General features: G+C 34.1%; 1 long non-coding RNA gene and 2 pseudogenes across 1 annotated transcript; all 3 read left to right on the top strand.

Moving 5' to 3' along the window:
- The first annotated feature begins 3,149 nt into the window (after positions 1-3,149).
- LOC111622017 lies at positions 3,150-3,788 on the top strand. Its single transcript, XR_002756184.1, has 2 exons — positions 3,150-3,521; positions 3,597-3,788. It is a non-coding gene; the product is annotated as an uncharacterized LOC111622017 (long non-coding RNA).
- Positions 3,789-14,146: 10,358 nt separating this feature from the next.
- Positions 14,147-15,361, top strand: LOC111622024 (annotated as a pseudogene).
- A 553-nt stretch (positions 15,362-15,914) lies between these two features.
- On the top strand, positions 15,915-17,157 carry LOC111622023 (annotated as a pseudogene).
- The last annotated feature ends 347 nt before the right edge of the window (positions 17,158-17,504 follow it).

The following is a 17,504-nucleotide window of genomic DNA, read 5'->3' as shown; positions in this document are numbered from 1 at the left end:
ATAATAAATTAAAACACGAAATCGATATATAAAATACGTAAATATTATTTAATAAAATAAAAATTACTTATAACTTAACATAGATGTGTCATTTAATTACAACAGTTGTGAAATTTAACATATAATGTGAATCTTATTCTTTATTTAGAATCTTACTTTAAACTGTTTACTTTACAACTTGAATCTATTCAAACGAAAAGCAAAACAAAAATAAATCATAATGTGTACATACATAATGTGTAAAAATAAATACATTACAATTTTTTTTTTTTTTTAACTGTTCAAAGATATTCCTAAACTTTGAACATGCTAACTGTGGATTTAAAAAGTCCATTACGTAAATTTTAAACTAAAGGATACAAAACGCGTACGGGGCACCAAAAAGCTGTCAATACATAAAAATTGCAGGAAGAAATTGTTAAAAATCGACAAATACCCACAATATAGTATATATAGCCAACGCGGAAAAAACCAAAAATAAGTAGCAAAAACATTCGAAACATACAAGCATACCAAAAGAGCGAGGGAGATTTGACTTAGATATGTAACAGATTACGTTTAAACTTCAAGCGGATTTTTTTTTTTTTTTTCATTGCGCGCACAGTTCGACCTTAGAGGAAAATTTTCGTTCGAAGTACGAGATACCACTGTAATTTTTTATATTTTCGGCTATTGCGGCTAGTGTGAGAAGCCGAGTGCCCTAGATAAGGGGTGGCCAACAATTTTTGCCCCCGAGCCGAATTGGAAAGAGAACTTTTTCCACGGGTCGAACCAGAAGCTGCCCTAGGAAGATTTTGAGGTGGTGCGAGATCTCATTGTGATGTCACCTCGTAGAGACTAAATTGTAGATAGAGATTACAGATACATTTTCCACATTATCATGCTTTATCAACATTCTACGCTGTACTTAAGAGATTTGTAATGGAAGGTTAACTCTAAATACACAGTGAGTGAGTTGTTGACCTTTTTTTTATGCGTCAGAATTTTTCATCGAGCTATTCGGACTTCAGTAGCTAATATTGAAAGATTGATTGTGGGCCATATAAATTCATTAGACGGGCCGGATTCGTCGTATGCGATCCGAACGTCCGGATTCCGCGCCCGTATGTAGGCCATGCCTGCCCTAGATGCTTTTGTCCTTGTGCATTTGCAGTTTGCCGAAATTCTAGTTACGCCACTGATTATAACTATCATGTAAATTCTAATGGATTACCAGTAATCACGCAAAATATTCATCAGTAAATATTCCGATATTTTGGTATTTTTACCTGTAAATTTTGTTTAAAAAACAGGTAGACACGTAATAATTTCATTTCAAATATTGGTTGTATAGTATAGACCAGTGGTTCCCAATTAGTTTTTCCTGCGTACCACTTCAAGAAAGAGCTCAAACTCGCGTACCCCTTATAGCAGAAATTCATATTAATCCGCACTAATATAAATTCGAAGGTAATTCTGTCTGTATGTCTGTTTGTCTGTTAATTTTTCACGTCTAAACTGAACAGGTTTTAATAAAATTTGGCACAGAGATAGCTTACGTGTTGGAGATGGACATAGACTACATTTTACTGCGAGAAAATATCTTACTCCCACGAGAAAATTCGATATAATGCGGGCGAAGCTGTGGATAGACAGCTAGTGATAAATAGAATAAGTTTTTTTTTACATTTATTACCTTTAAAATACAATTCTAATAATAATGAAAATAACATAAGGTTATTTAATTTTAATGTGACAAATGTGCACGATTTTTTTTGCACAACTTTGCAAAATCTGGTTGCTTTTTGATCAGCTTTAGTCTCGAGTCATCTTCGAGTTGAAGTCGGTGACGATGTTTAGTTTTCATGTTTGTCATGGCCGAAAATCCGCTCTCGCAGAGGTGTGTTGTGCAAAATGGTAGTAAATATTTTATTGCCGCTTCGCTGACAAGAAGATAATGATAATTGTACAATTTTTATTTCTTGCGTAAGAATTTCATTTAGGTATTGTCACAAATGCATTTTTTTTTATGAAATTTCGAGATTATTTTTAGTTATAAATAAACGAATTTGTGCATTCGACATCATTTTGTAAATTGCCGAATTTTTTATGGTCCACCCATTATTTTTTTGATTGCTTCATCTCATGCATTTAAATTTTAAATCGACCGATTTTAGATTTTCGCGCGTACCCCTAATTGGGAACCACTGGTATAGACTTTCATTTTAACACACAGTAATACCTGGGTTTTCGTTGACTTCGGTTATCGTTGGTTTCGTTTTTCGTCGATTTTTTTTTCGCGAAAAATTTATCTAGGTTTTTGTAGGCGTGTCCAAGTGACCTCGCTGCTAAGTTTGAGAAAACAAAAGGCGACCCACGCTTTTTCCGGCTCAGTGTGGCGTTATTTTTCGTTCTGTGAGTATTACTCCGTGACGGCCCACCATTAGCCAATGCTTTCGTTCCTTGAACGCACGAACCGTCCTGGCGAACCGTCGTGCGTTCGCGCTTCGCCAGGACGTGCTGGTCACTTGAAGTTTTCCTAGTTTTCTCCACGTCTGTAACGCCTAAATAGGGGCCAGTTACCCTTAAACGGACCTCCCGGAAAGGAATTATTCCCCGCGATACGATCATCATAAACGCATTCTACTACTATTACGTGGCAATTACGTCACACTTTATCACGGAGGATATAGGCTAGAACAGGCATGACTAACATACGGCCCGTCTAATGAATTTATGTGGCCCGCGATCAATCTTTCAACATCAGCTACTGAAGTCCGAATGGCTCGATGAAAAATTCTGACGCCTAAAAAAAAAGGTCAACAACTCATTGTGCGTTTAGAGTTAACCTTCCATTACAAATCTCTTAAGTACAGCGTAGAATGTTGATAAAGCATGATAATGTGGAAAATGTATTTGTAATCTCTAGCTACAATTTAGTCTCTACAGGGTAACACCACAATGAGTTCTCGCACCACCTCAAAATCTTCCTAGGGCAGCCTCTGGTTCGGCCCAGGGCTGTGGAGTCGGAAAAAATGTGTCGACTCCGATTCCGGCATTTCTCTTTTTTTGTTTTCCATAGAAAAATTTCACCCCCAACGCGATTTTATAGTAAAAATATTAGAATATGAAATAATTTAAAATAAATATATCGTTAGAGATGCTTTATTTGTCATTTTATTGCATTAAAAACAAGTTGTAACGAGACACTGGGGTCTCCAAAATTTACAACTATTTGACCTTTAGCCAGCTGCTTGGTGAACTTTCGCGGGACGTCCTTACGTAAACATCGAAGGGAATCGGTTTGAGGGGAGGGTGTTCTAGTAAGGTGTGCAGTAGTTCCAGGAATAATCCCAATATGAACACGTGCTGTTTGGTCATTACTACTATTTCTCTGAGGGAGACCGACTTCCTTGTCCGATTCAGGATTAATTCAGGATTCGTACTTGCGTCCTTTTTGTCTAACCTGGGTTAACTCGGAAAAAAGTACTTAAAGGGTTTTTACTACGATTCTCAAGTTCAGATTATTTTACTTGTGACTTGTAAGTATGAATTATATTTATCTACATATTATTTTTAAGAGTTATATCTAATTTTATATACTTAAATATTGTTAGATACCTAATTACCCTTTCACAATTTCACAATGGAAAAGAAAGTATTTTCAAATTCAAAGTCTGCAGTTTTTGAATATTATAAACTTACTACGGATGGAAAATATTATCAGTGTAAATGCATTGTAGAAAATGATGATGGCAAACATGTATGTGAAGCAAAAATTAGCGCTTTTGCTAGTTCTGAAAAAAAAATGCACCTACAAGAGCAGGTAATCTAAAAAGACATTTGCAACGTCTACATCCTAAAATTCTACAANTCATCGTCTCTCGAAATACAATATCTTTTTTATTTCGCTGTCGATAGCCCGACACGTGTACTGCAGTCATCTTGTATTTTCTCGCGCGCGTGGGATTGTGGAATCTCTCGTATGACTGGACCTAGTTTCGAGAACTCTCTTGAGTCGATTGCGATTAAACCTCGTTTCAGTCGAGATTGAAACGGTCGATGGAGGTTGCACCAAGGCGAACGGTGTATAAGGCTCTAGTTTAGTAGTGTTACAGAGTATAATACGTATATTTGAACATATTTTTAAAAGAAAAAACCACTGAGAAATGTTACGTGTGTTTAACAACGGGTTCGGAAAACTTTGAAAATGTTAACAACGGGTTCGGCCGAACCTGTGCGAACCCGCTGAATATCACCACTGCTTGTAAGTATGAATTATATTTATCTACATATTATTTTTAAGAGTTACATCTAATTTTATATACTGTAAAGTCTCTTTTTATGCGGATTATTTTTATGCGATTTTGAAGTTGTGCGGTTTGTATTTCATCCAAAAATTTCTTGGACAAACATACATGTAGGCTTGTTTACACAACTGGAGTTGGATTTCCCGGGACATTCTCATATACGTCTCGGGAGGACAAGGATTTAAAGTAGGGTGACTATGACCGAAACGTATATTTTTAAAAAATTGAGATTTTAATTGCGATTTCCGACCCCCCTAATTAATTAAATTTATATAAAATAAAATATATTAATTAAAAAAATTTTAAAACTTTTGGAGGTCGTTTTTGACATCAGAAAGAAGCTTTAAATAACTTTACCGAAGTCAAATCCGTGCGCTACAACTTAGGAATATTACTTATGAAATAATAGAACTTATGAAATAAATTTTATAAAAAACTCCCATTAAAAAACAATTAAGCCTTAATCGAGCCTTATCAAAGGCTCATTAAAACCGCGATAAAAATTTTTCGCGCGGACAAAAAATTTTGAAAAAATTTGGGGACCTAAAATACATTCCAAAACTTGAAAAAAAAAATTTTGTCAAATGTGGTCTTAAGTACCGAATTTTACGTAACGCTATGTAACCTTGACGAGTTAACTCGGGCGAGGAACTAAAGGGATTTTAATTAACTCTTCACATCCAGATGTCAGTGATTTGTTTTTAGAGTGAGTATTTTAATGTTTTATATGAATTTCTTTCAGACATTCGAAGTAATTTATTAAGCAGCCTATTTCTTTTAATTTCTGCAAACTTTTTAATGCGGTTTTAAGTTAATTTTAACTCGTTGTTTTGGTTTTATGCGATTTTAGAAAATTACGGAACGTATCCCTACTTTTTCAAGACAAGTAAAGTCTTTTTTTATGCGAATTTTTTATATGCGCTTTTCTGTAGAACGTATCCACCGCATAAAACGAAACCTTACAGTACTTAAATATTGTTAGATACCTAATTACCCTTTCACAATGGAAAAGAAAGTGTTTTCAAATTCAAAGTCTGCAGTTTTTGAATATTATACTCTTATAACGGATGGAAAATATTATCAGTGTAAATGCATTGTAGAAAATGATGATGGCAAACATGTATGTGAAGCAAAAACTAGCGCTTTTGCTAGTTCTGAAAAAATAAATGCGCCTACAAGAGCAGGTAATCTAAAAAGACATTTGCAACGTCTACATCCTAAAATTCTACAAGAAGTAAATGAAAAAGACAACAGTAGAAACACTTCATATATTTTAAAATTAGAAAATATCCAAAAGTTTAGTTCAGTACAAACACAAGTATGAAAATTCTTTGCTTCGGATAAAATTACAGTAACAATGACGAGTGCAAAACTTAAAAATCTCATAATTGAAATGATGGTGCAAGATAGTGTGCCTTTAATCTTTTTTTCACGATCGACCTTTTTAGGCTTAAACGGCGAAATGGCGAGAAAACTTAGAGTTTCACTAGATAGAGAAAACATCAGAAGGCTTATAATTGAAGAGGCTGTTTTGAAAAAAAAATGAACTCCAGAAAAGACTGAAGGATCGCTTGATATTTATTAAAATAAATGCATGCACTCGTCATCGAGTGAATTATTTTGCAATTAATGTTCGATTTATTGATGAGAATAATACAATTGTTACGAAGACATTAGCAGTAAAAGATACTATGGCTCATCACACAGGAGATTATCTGCAAAAGTTGAGAGGTATTAGAAGATTTAAAAATTAAAAAGGAGCATATTTTGTGTATTGTAACAGATAATGCTTCGAATATGTTAAAAATAACAGAAAATGAATCAAGATAATGAGATTGCATTAGAAGACATTCATGAAATATTCGCCATTGACACACAAATCGAGCCTATAATAGAAAAAGAGGAATATTTAGATGATATTGTGGAGGAAGCGTCCAGTATGTTTCAAATCCAGCATATGCGATGTGCTGTTCACACGTTGCAATTAGCAATAAGAGATGGATTAAAAGACTTTCAGGTAGCTAAAATCATTACAAAATTAAGACCAATAGCTACTGTAGCTAGAACCCCTAAAATAGATGCTATTCTGAGAAGGCGTGCTAGAAAAGGAATTATTTTAGATCAATCTACTCGTTGGGGAAGCACTTATTTAATGGTTAAGCGGTTGCTCGAATTGAAAACCTTCCTTGAAGACCTTGACAATCCAAATGTTTTATTAACTGAAAACCAATGGAAACAAACAGAAAAATTAGAGTGTCTTGTCATACCCTTATACTGTCACCCTAAAGTTACAAACTGAAGATTTGACACCCGGAAATTTTTTCTTACAGTGGAAAACTTTGATGCATCAGCTCAACAAAACTGGAGGAATTGTTGCTAATGCGATTTTATCTTCAATGAGAAAAAAGAGAGATTCAGTTGTTAGACAATAAAATCTTGTTAGCCGCTATTTACGTTGATCCAATGAATCGAATTTTACTAAATGACAATCAAATTGCCTCAGGGAAAGAAAAGCTTCGTGAAATTGCTATTCGCTTGAAAAAGTTGCCGTTACCTTACGTTTATGAATCAAAAGATGAAAATAAAAATAATGAATGTAATGACAACTCGGAATCATCATCTCCAAAAAAAGAGCTTGATTTCGAAGCATATTTGGATAGTTTAGAACGTCTCAAAGTGAAGCGAAGACGTTTAACGAATCAAGAAACTAACTCGACAGAAATTGAAAAAATAAAATTTGAACAAAATTTTTTAAAATGGGCTAATTGAAATAGAAAAGTATGACCGTTTATCAAAAATTGAACGTAGAAGAAGCTATTTCAATTTATCCAGAAATTATTCGCGATGCAGCTAGATCTGTCACAGCAATGCCCCCAACACAAGTCAGCGTGGAAAGATTATTTTCAGCTTTGAAAATAATTAAAGCTAATTTAAGGGCATCTATGAAGGAAGATTTAATTGAAGCTATTTTGTTTCTTAGAACCATTTTATAAAATTCAAAATTATAAATGTAATTTAGTTTTTTTTATTTAAGTGAAAATATAAAATAAATTTTCTTATTAATTTTTAAAAATGTTTTGTATTTTGTTATAATTCATTTATTTTAAATACAAAATGCAGCAATTTAATTTATTAAATATGTAGTTTTCATTGTAGTATTTGTGTTTAGTATCAATAGTTAAATTATTTTTACCCAATTAAACTTGAATATTTTTAAATCATTCTTTTATTATTTCTGCTCTAAATAAATATTCTATTTTTCTGAATGAGCCAGACTAAGTGATCAAAGTATATATTTTTCTTTTCTGAACAAGGGGCTGAAATAACTAGATCGCACACTTTTTATTTGGACTAACTTTTCTGCAAGGGTAAAATTGAAGTGCATATGCCGTAGAATAAAAATATGTAATTGTAGAATTTTATTGCTCCCTTTCTCCTCTTATTAAATATTTGTTAAATATAAATTTTTTTATACAAATAAATATTAATGTAAGTTAAATATTAAAAATACTAACTATAAAAGTATTTGCGTAAATGCCCGGGGCTCCTTTCACAGTTCAGAGTAGGGTACCTCCCTATGAGCGTTTCTGCTCCCATATAATGACTTTGTATTTAATTTTGCCGGAGTCGGCCTACTAAAATTATCCGGAGTCGGAGTCAGAGTCGGAGTCTGGTGTTTTTTTACCGACTACGCAGCCCTGATTCGGCCGTGGAAAAAGTTCTCTTTCCAATTCGGCTCGGGGGCAAAAACTATTGGCCACACCTGGGCTAGAAGCTCACGACCTACTAACTTCTACAAGACAAGACATTACCCCCCACCGCGTCTAGCCAAACAATTCAATTGCTTTTCTTTAGATTAGTTTGTTTTTATATTAATTTCTTATTGCTTTTAGTATTTAACGCTATATTAATTCTTTATAAAATGTTTTTGGTATGTATTTTGGACTGTCTAGAACGAATTAATTGGATTTACATTGATTCGTAAGGAAATAATTACCTCGGCTTTCGTCGATTGGTTTCGTACGAATTATCGACGAAAACCGAGGTATCACTATACAGTTGATGATCGGTTAACGAACAGATCGGATAACGAAGAAATCGGATAACGAACACTTTCGCGAAAGATTTTTATGTACGGACAGCGAACACATGATAGGATAACGAACACCCCCCAAAACAAACACAAGAAGAAGGGACGTAAAATAATGAATACCGATTGGTCTTCTCTCGTCTTCGGGCAACAATTCGAAACTTTTCGGAGTGCGGGAGACGTCAAAATCGACGCTCAAGCCGGTATATACTGATCGGATAGTATTCCTCCGAACTTTGAAACTCTCCCTTGTAATTCCAGCCTTTCATTTTTCTGACGAAACAATTCTTTTATGTATTCGCGAGACTGCCGGGTAGACACTCGTTAAGTTTTGCGTCTGTTTTTATTTTCAAAACATGAAAGTATAATAGCAAAGGCAGAGAGTAGGTAGAAGATGTCTGATGTTGCTGGGCAGTATGGCGTGAACAGGTCTACAGTAGGCCGCAGTTCAATCGTATTTAAGAAAAATGCTGTATAATCAAGACTCAGCGGCTAAAGGAGTAACAAAAATCACATCTGAGAAATAAAGAACATCGAAGAGTTTATAACGGAACGTGAAACAGATCTGATTGACAGAAGAACAGCAAGAACTCTTGAATGAAGAACACCAAGAAACTCGGCGAGATATGTTTTCTTCTGAAAAAGAGAATTAATGCCGATATCTGTTATTAAAGATCCTTTGAAGAAGTGGGAGATGTCAGAACAACGGTCTTAGAATGGCATCCAAACCAGGTTGAGGCTTGGAGATTTCTACAATTGCAATGATATTAATTACTTACGAAAAATCCTGAAGAAGAGAGAAAAGCAATCGACGTTAGACAGATTCTTTAACACTTTCAAACGGAAAAAACATGACTAATAAAAACGCAAGATTGTGTATGTATGTATTTTTATTATTACATATAAATAAACGTAGTAAGAAAGTATATATATTTTTTATTTTTGGGGTCTCCAGAACAAATTAATCAAATTCCCATAAAAACCTATGGTAAATCGATAATCGGTTAACAAACAATTCGGATAGTGAACAAAGTCTTGGAACGGATTATGTTCGTTAACTGATCACCCACATTTTTTTATTATATTTATATTTTTATTCATATTTATATTTATATTTATATTTATATTTATATTTTTATTCATTAAAGACGGAAGTGTCAACGTTTTTATTTAACCGTAAAAGTAGTTTACGTGATTTATTTTTAATATAAAAAAAGTTGAAATATGTAGTATAGCAACAAATAAAAAATGCTCAATAATTGATTACTCAATAAAATTATATTCGTTTAATTAGAATTATTCATTTCTTATTCAAAGTGGCTGCTATCTGATACTGGATATCCATCAATTTTTTATTACAATGCTACCTCACAATGTCCCGATTTCAGGTTTGAACTTAAGACAACAACATATGGATTTTTATGTATAATTTTTGGTGAGCACTACGTACATTTTTGTAGTTTCTCCGAGTGCCTCTAGATTCACCTAATCGGGCGAAAATTAAAATTATGTCTCCAAATGGCTAATGAATGCGCGAATAATGGACGCCTCGAAATACGTCTAAAAAACGAGAGAGGAAGTGAGGATTTGGAGATCTTGTCCAAGGCAAGTAATAGAGTCAAATGAGTCCCTTAAGTTTTCTCTGAATCAGAAGAAAAATCTCCAATTCCACTCTCCTCTCGACAACCCTTATACTGTATAATATTTAATACACTATCCTTTTTCTTCGATGGTGAATAGTTCCAAATTAATTCGAACGCCTTTTTTCTTCCGTGAAATTTCGACACTTCGGGTGACTTAAATCATTCGATTTGTTCACCGACGACTAAAAGCCGGAAGTAACATCCCGGATAATTTTAGATACAACCCGTGGAAAAGTTTTCGATCAATCAATAACAGCTATACGAAAATTATTGATGGATGAATTTTTTTGTTAACAAATAAGTTAATCCTAGAATAATAAACATTCTGGAGTTTATTTCTGATAAGTTTTCATTATGCAAAATATGACATTTGGAAAAAGTAATTCGGAACAGGCCTATTAAAAAACGAAAATCTTGTACAAATCCTAGTTTAGAAAAAAGTTTTCGAACAAAAACGTTAATCAAATTAATTTATGCAAATTAATCGTCTGAAAGTATTGTGTACATCAATTTCCATTATAGTTGTCTTTATATTGCTTTAAAATGGGCCATCTTATCCAATATAGATTGCCATGCCTTGAATATGAATTCTTTACTGTTAATGCAGATGCAGTTTCCTTTAAGTGTTGCAAACGCTTCCATGATTCTTAGTTTATGGTTATCGAACATGCGTTTTAAAAGCTTTGCTTCTGCCCACCGTGGAGACACCCCTTGCTCGCTTACATATTGTGCTAGAGCAATGCTGTATTTGTTATTACTAATATCGTATTGGTGCTCTGAGTCTTTGCACCAAGGATCTGTTTGTTGAGCCTATATATGTCAGACTTCAATCGAATCTGTTGTCATACAGTGGTATGAAATATATCCAAGAGTTCTATCTTCAATCTTATCCTTACTGTTGTTACGAAGTTTGTATACAGTTGGGTTGCGTTTATAGGCTAAACTGGTATTTAATTGTTTCGTTGAGATCATGTAATTGTACTGAATCTCGGGTCGTAGTCTACTATGCGTTTACGATTTTGAATTTTTGTTTGTGGTTGCGCTTCTACGTTCCTAGTCGATATCTTTGTAATGTTCTCTTCTACGGAACGCACTAATGTAGGTATTAGTTTACCACTGTAACCATGTTCTATTGCTATACGTTTTATACGTTCTAATTCTTAGTATCTTTGATATTAGAGCAATGCGTATATGCTCATTTTATTAGCTCCCTAAATGCAACCACCTTAATCATTAGATGTTGAAGGTATAAAAAGAGGGCGTTGATTAGGTTTATGGCACACCTTGGTAAACACGTAGCCGTTTTTTAATTGAATATGAAGGTCTAGGAAGTGTGCCTTAGTTTCACTTTCTTGCTCTAGCTTTAAGGCCGTAGGATTATTATTGAATTCCTGTAATATATTTTGTATGTTAGGTTTAGATCTCCATATGATTACGATATCATCAACACAGGGTATGTATAATAAAATATTTGCTCAATTTTGTTTAAAATTTTGCTGTCTAATGTCCTCACTACCATTTCACAAAAATCACCTGAATTATTAAAAATTAATTGCGGCAAGAGCAGATAAAAGCAAACAAATGGTTATAATGAAAAAACAAACGTATGATAGAGCCTGAGAAGAATATATCAGAAAAACAGAATGTATTAAGATCAACAGTAAAATAGTTGAAGCTATTGATAGAAGGGTTAAAAAACTGGAGGGAACCAAACTAAAGTAAGATCTTACCTTTTATCCGAAAATGCCGGAACCCTAGACCAGGGCTCCCTAGACTGTTTGCCTTCGCTAAAACTCATAAAGAGGGCAAGGAAATAAGGTCTTTTGTGGAAAAACGGCCTTTTTTCCTTGTGGAAAATTGTGGAGAAACGGAAAGCACCTACATTTTTCCTAGAAAAAAAATTGCAAGAATACATCTCCTCCCTGATGGAAAATAATAAATTGGTGACAAAGGATCCTATTATGGTGGTTAAAGAGCTACAAGGCATTACTTTAATGGATGAAGAAGTGGGAACTGTGTTAGATTACGAAAGTTTGTACCCGTCTATTAAGATTGAATCCTGTGTAGAAGCACTATTGGAGTTCTTGTTTAGAGAAAACCCAACGTTAACACAACACAGGAATGAGGTTATAGAGATGGCTAACCTAGTATGTTGCGAATCCTTCTTCGCTTTCGAAGACCAAACATATAAGCAAAATAGGGGAGTACCAATGGGAAGCCCAATTTCAGGGCTCCTTTGCGAGCTTGTTGTTAGAAAAGTAGAGGAAAAAGTTCTGCGTAGCTTCGAAAGGGATATAGTATACTAAAAGAGATATGAAGATGACATATTCATAATAAGGAAAAACAATCGAGTAATTGCTAACTTTGTAGATAGAATTAACGAAAACGAAGAAGGCCTTAACCTGAAGGTAGAGCAAAAAAGCTCCATGATTGTACATTTTTTAGACATTAATATCGTATTTAACAAAGGGCGTATATCCACTAGCGCAGGGGTCGGCAACCTTTTGAGTCGGAAGAGCCAAAAATTACAATTTACAAAATTTCAAAGTTTTTAAAGAGCCACAAACTTTTTTCTTGGCAACAATAAATAGTACTCGCATAAATAAAGTTTTTTGATAAAAAACTAATCTATTTATTCAGAATTGTCTTGCGTCAAAAGCGAATTAAACCTCATAGAAACATCCGATGACGGCGTCATTCGAGAGCTTCCGACGGACTGACGACAGTGACGACGCGTGTCACGGGGAGGGGTGCGATGAAAAGCGAGTACAAGTGGCTGAGAGATGGAATCGGTGCCGAATCCTAGTTAATCGATCAGTTAATCGATTCAGAACGATTTTTAAATGGTTTTTTTTTTTTTGATAAAATAAATAATATTTGTGTATGGAACTAAAGAGCCACAGCTTCACATCCAAAGAGCCGCATGTGGCTCGCGAGCCGCAGGTTGCCGACCCCTGCACTAGCGTATTCATTAAACCAACGCATAGCCCACTATATATCCCTGCAAGCTCTAATGACCCTTATAGATATAAGTTAGCAGCATTTCGAGCATTGATTAGAAGGGCTTTTATATACTGTGAAAACATTATAAGCCGGGATACAGAGATAGAAAGAATTATACAGATAGCAGGAACATTAGGTTATAAGAGGAATGTTATCGAGGGAATTATTAGAAAATTTGAGGCCAGTAATGATAAAGTCACTAGACAAGGTCCATCTAAGTACACGAAATTTACATACAACAAGTATTTAGGAGGGATTATGAAAGAAATCGCAAATATAAAGGATAGAAAGGTGATCTTAAAAATAGCTCCGAATTTGTATAAAATACTTAGAAACGATAAAGGGTTGGTTAAAAAAAAAGAAGATAAGGCGGGTGTGTATACGATTCCCTACGAGAACCAGCTAATAGATATAAAAAAGATTATGTATGGGTTACTACTAGAAACCTAGGTATAAGGATCAAAGAACACAGGTATGATATTAGAAAAGGTTCTAATACAACAATATTAGCCCAGATGGCGCAAGCGGAAGGATCCTTGGTTCGATGGAATGAAGCGGAAATCCTAAAACAGATACTCTCTCCAACTTTGGAAAGAACGGCTGAAAAAATAGAAATTTACAGAAGCAAGCTAAAAGAAAAATGCATTAACGCAAGAGACGCAGAGGGTCTTCCTTCGGCTTGGAAGTATGCCGTTAAAAACTTACAAGAGGCGCATGAACTCTAGTATGTTTTAAAGGGAATTATGTCTAGATAGGATAGACAGTATTAATATTTGGTACGAGTATTATGTTATTTATTTTACATTTTTGTATCATTTACAATGTATTAGTTATTCTTATTAATGTAAATGTTATTGGTTATTATTATTTTTGAATTTTTGAACTTGTTGTTCCATTTAAGAAATGCTTTTTAATCTGAAGATGATCTAGCGAATAGATCGAAAACGTTTGTTACATTAAAAATCTCTCAGCGAATATTAAGGTGCTGGTTTAAGTTTTTTATTTATTTAATTCTGCTGGGTACGAGTGTGGTTTATATTGCTACCAGCTAAAACACTCACACCAACAAAAAAATATTGGAGTAGCCCAAGATATAGCCAAAGATTTCAGCGCCAACAAGCGTCTAGCGACCGGGCGCGTTCCAACTTACTCTGATAGAGGCTCCCTCTGTCGGCCATTTTTGGAGGTAATAAACTCGTGTACAGTAAACAATCGGTCTACTGCAAGGTCCTTGGGTCTAGTAGTAGTTTTTGATATCCGAAGAAGAGACGTCGATCGTAGCTTATTAAATACAAAATTCATTTTATTAACATCTGTTTTATTATTGATTTTACTTATTATTAGCATTCAGTTTTTCGCAAATTTCAGTTTTTAGTTTACGTATTTATTTCGTTAGGATTATTTCATATTTTTGTGTGTAACATTTGTCCTCATTGTTGAGATGACCGACATCGTGAATGAAATACCTGAACTTACGGCTTCTGCAGAAACTGACATTGTAAATAGTTACACATGCACATTATGCAGAAAGACTTTTAAAGAGTTTCGTTATTTAAAAGTGCATACAAACAATTTTCATCCAGATCACGTGAACGAGTTAGTGAATCCAAAGTGTTTAATTTTCCTTGTCATTTATATTCCAGGAAATTCGATCAAAATCGCCGGCTACATTATCATCTTCGGAATGACCATGGTGAAATAATTGAAACACCTGATAATTCGAACATTTTGAACTGTGGTCTGTGTGGTGCTAGTTATTCCAAAAAACTTCTGCTGGAACATTTTAACAGCATTCATGAATTAACAATACAAGAAGAAATACTGACATTTTCTTCAGTAGACTTGTTTACAGCATGGAAAGAAGAGACTGAACAAAAGACATATGCTAAATTTGTTAAAACTACCAGAGGTCCTGATTCAAGGTATGCAGGACAAGTCAAACTGTATTTTTCTTGTCACCGCTCTGGAATATACACCCAAAGGTAATGGAATTAGACATCTTAAGACCCAGGGTAGCAGCAAAATAAATGCTTACTGCCCAGCAGGAATGGTCATTCAAAAAGAAAATGGTGAATGTACAGTACTATAAAATTCACAAAAACACATGTGGGTCTGACATAGACATGGGACATTTAACTTTAACAGCATCACAACGTTTCTCATTAGCAAGTAAAATAGCTGAAAAAATACCATTGGATGTTATTCTTGATGAAATCAGAGATTCTCTCTCTAATTCTACACTTCACATACTACATCTGTTAACAAACTCTATAACATTGAAACTCACGATCTCTACAACATTGAACAAGCATATAATTTACAAAAAGATGGTGTAAAGCACCAAGATGATGGAATATCTGTAGATGTTTGGGTAAATGAAATGAAAATTAATAATGACTCTTGTGTTTTATTTTATAAACCCCAAGGCATCTACAGTAGAACCTCGATTATCCGCCCCCGATCAACCGACCCCTCGGTTAACCGACCGTCCTAGTCGGCAAATTTCAAATGTCCGCTAGTGATGTGGCGCTACAATATTTGGCTATGTCTTGGCTACTTTAATATTATTTTTACGTGTTTTAGCTGGCAAAACTCATTCGACCATGAAAGGGAGCCAGTATTTAAACGAAGCTTAATTTTCTAATTTTTAACGATACAATAGCGACGATTATTATTTTAAAAAATTTTTGTTAGGCTTAACATCGATGAAAATTCAACGCAAAATAGGTTAATAGCGATATACTAATTACATGGGATATAATAATATACTACACTAATAATGGATTTTTTCATACTTTTCGGTTATCCGACTTTTCAATTATCCGACCAACCCCAGTCCCCAATTAGGGCGGATAATCGAGGTTCTACTGTATTCAAATGAAACAAAATTAGTAAAAGAAGACTTTGTTTTAATAATAATGAATGATATTCAGCAGCACATGTTGCAACAATTTAGTGCAGATTGTATATGCATAGATGGGACACATGGAATGAACAGTTATAGCTTTGAACTAACCACATTATTGATAATTGATTACATAAGACAAGGATTCCCTTGTGCCTTTCTTATTTCAAACAGGACTGATCAACTTGTTTATGAGTTATTTTTTTTAAAGCATTAAAGGAAAAGTTGGAATAATATCTCCAAAGGTTTTCATGTCTGACATGGCTGAAGCATTTTTCAATGCTTGGATTCAAGTTATGAATCAGCCTCAGTTAAGACTCTTCTGTACCTGGCATGTAGATCAAGCATGGAGAAGAAATATCAATAAAATTCGTATCACAGAAAAGCAAGCAGAAACTTACTTAAAATTACGAATGTTACTTCAAGAAAGAGATCAAGATGCTTTTTATCTCTTGGCAGATGAGATCATGAGGAAACTTAAAGACCCAGATACCATTGATTTTGCTACATATTTTTCAAATGTATACATGAAAAATCCCACCTCATGGGCTTACTGTCACAAGAAGTGGAGTGGTCTAAACACAAATGCCCATTTGGAAAGAATGCACAGGACTTTGAAATATATTTATTTACATGGCAAAAATGTCAAACGACTAGATAAGGCAATAAATGCTATCATGAAATTTGTAAAAGATAAAACGTTTGACAGATTGATAGTACTTCACAAAGGCAAAGTTACTAGTAAATTAAGAGAGTTAATTAAGAAAATGCCATAAACTGAGTGAAAATTTAAGTTTGCAGGTCCTTGAACAAGAAGATGGCTGGATTGTAGAATCTTCATTACAAAGAGAACTTTACCATGTAGAAGAAGTAACTAAGGACTGCAAGTGCCAAATAGTGTGTGTTCCCTGTAAAGCATGTATTCATCATTTCACCTGTACATGTCTTGATTCAACATTTCATTGAAACATGTGCAAACATATTCACACAGTTTGCAGATATCTTCAAACTAAAGAATTGCAACAATTTCCAACAAAAAATAAAGAAAATGAACAACACATTAATACAGAATTGCAATATGAATTATTAAATTCATCAAGTGCAGAAATGATTGATGAAAGATTGATTATTTTTGAAGATAAAAGAAAGGAAAAGTCGTCATTACTCATAGACAAACTAAACACACCTGTCAAGTTCAACACGTTTAAGATTGCGAGAAAATGTTAGGAAAGCTCTTAAAAATCTTGAAGCAGATCTGGAATCAATGTCTGAGAGCCAACTAGTAGTAGTAGATAAAACCCTAAAATATTTGGGCCCACAGCTTTCAGCCGTTGATGTAACAGACAAGTCTTCTTTTGTTTCAGCCCATTCAGTACCAGGTAACAAAAAAAATGACCCTCAGAAAAGAACTCTCTTCAAGACAAAGAAAGATGCAAAAAGAAAATATCAGAAATTAAGTCCCAGCTTAGAGGAAATAGAGAGAACTGCTGCTAAAATAATTGTAAATGCTAAAACATCAATGTAAAAACTTTTTTTACATGGATGTTTTAGCATTTTGTAAATTAAAATTCTAT

This window comes from Centruroides sculpturatus, unplaced genomic scaffold (genome assembly GCF_000671375.1).
Source record: "Centruroides sculpturatus isolate CEXI.00-Female unplaced genomic scaffold, Cexi_2.0 scaffold225, whole genome shotgun sequence".
NCBI classification, from domain to species: Eukaryota; Metazoa; Arthropoda; class Arachnida; order Scorpiones; family Buthidae; genus Centruroides; species Centruroides sculpturatus.
Note: the sequence above shows the minus strand (reverse complement) of the source record. Positions and strands in the feature narration are given on the sequence as shown.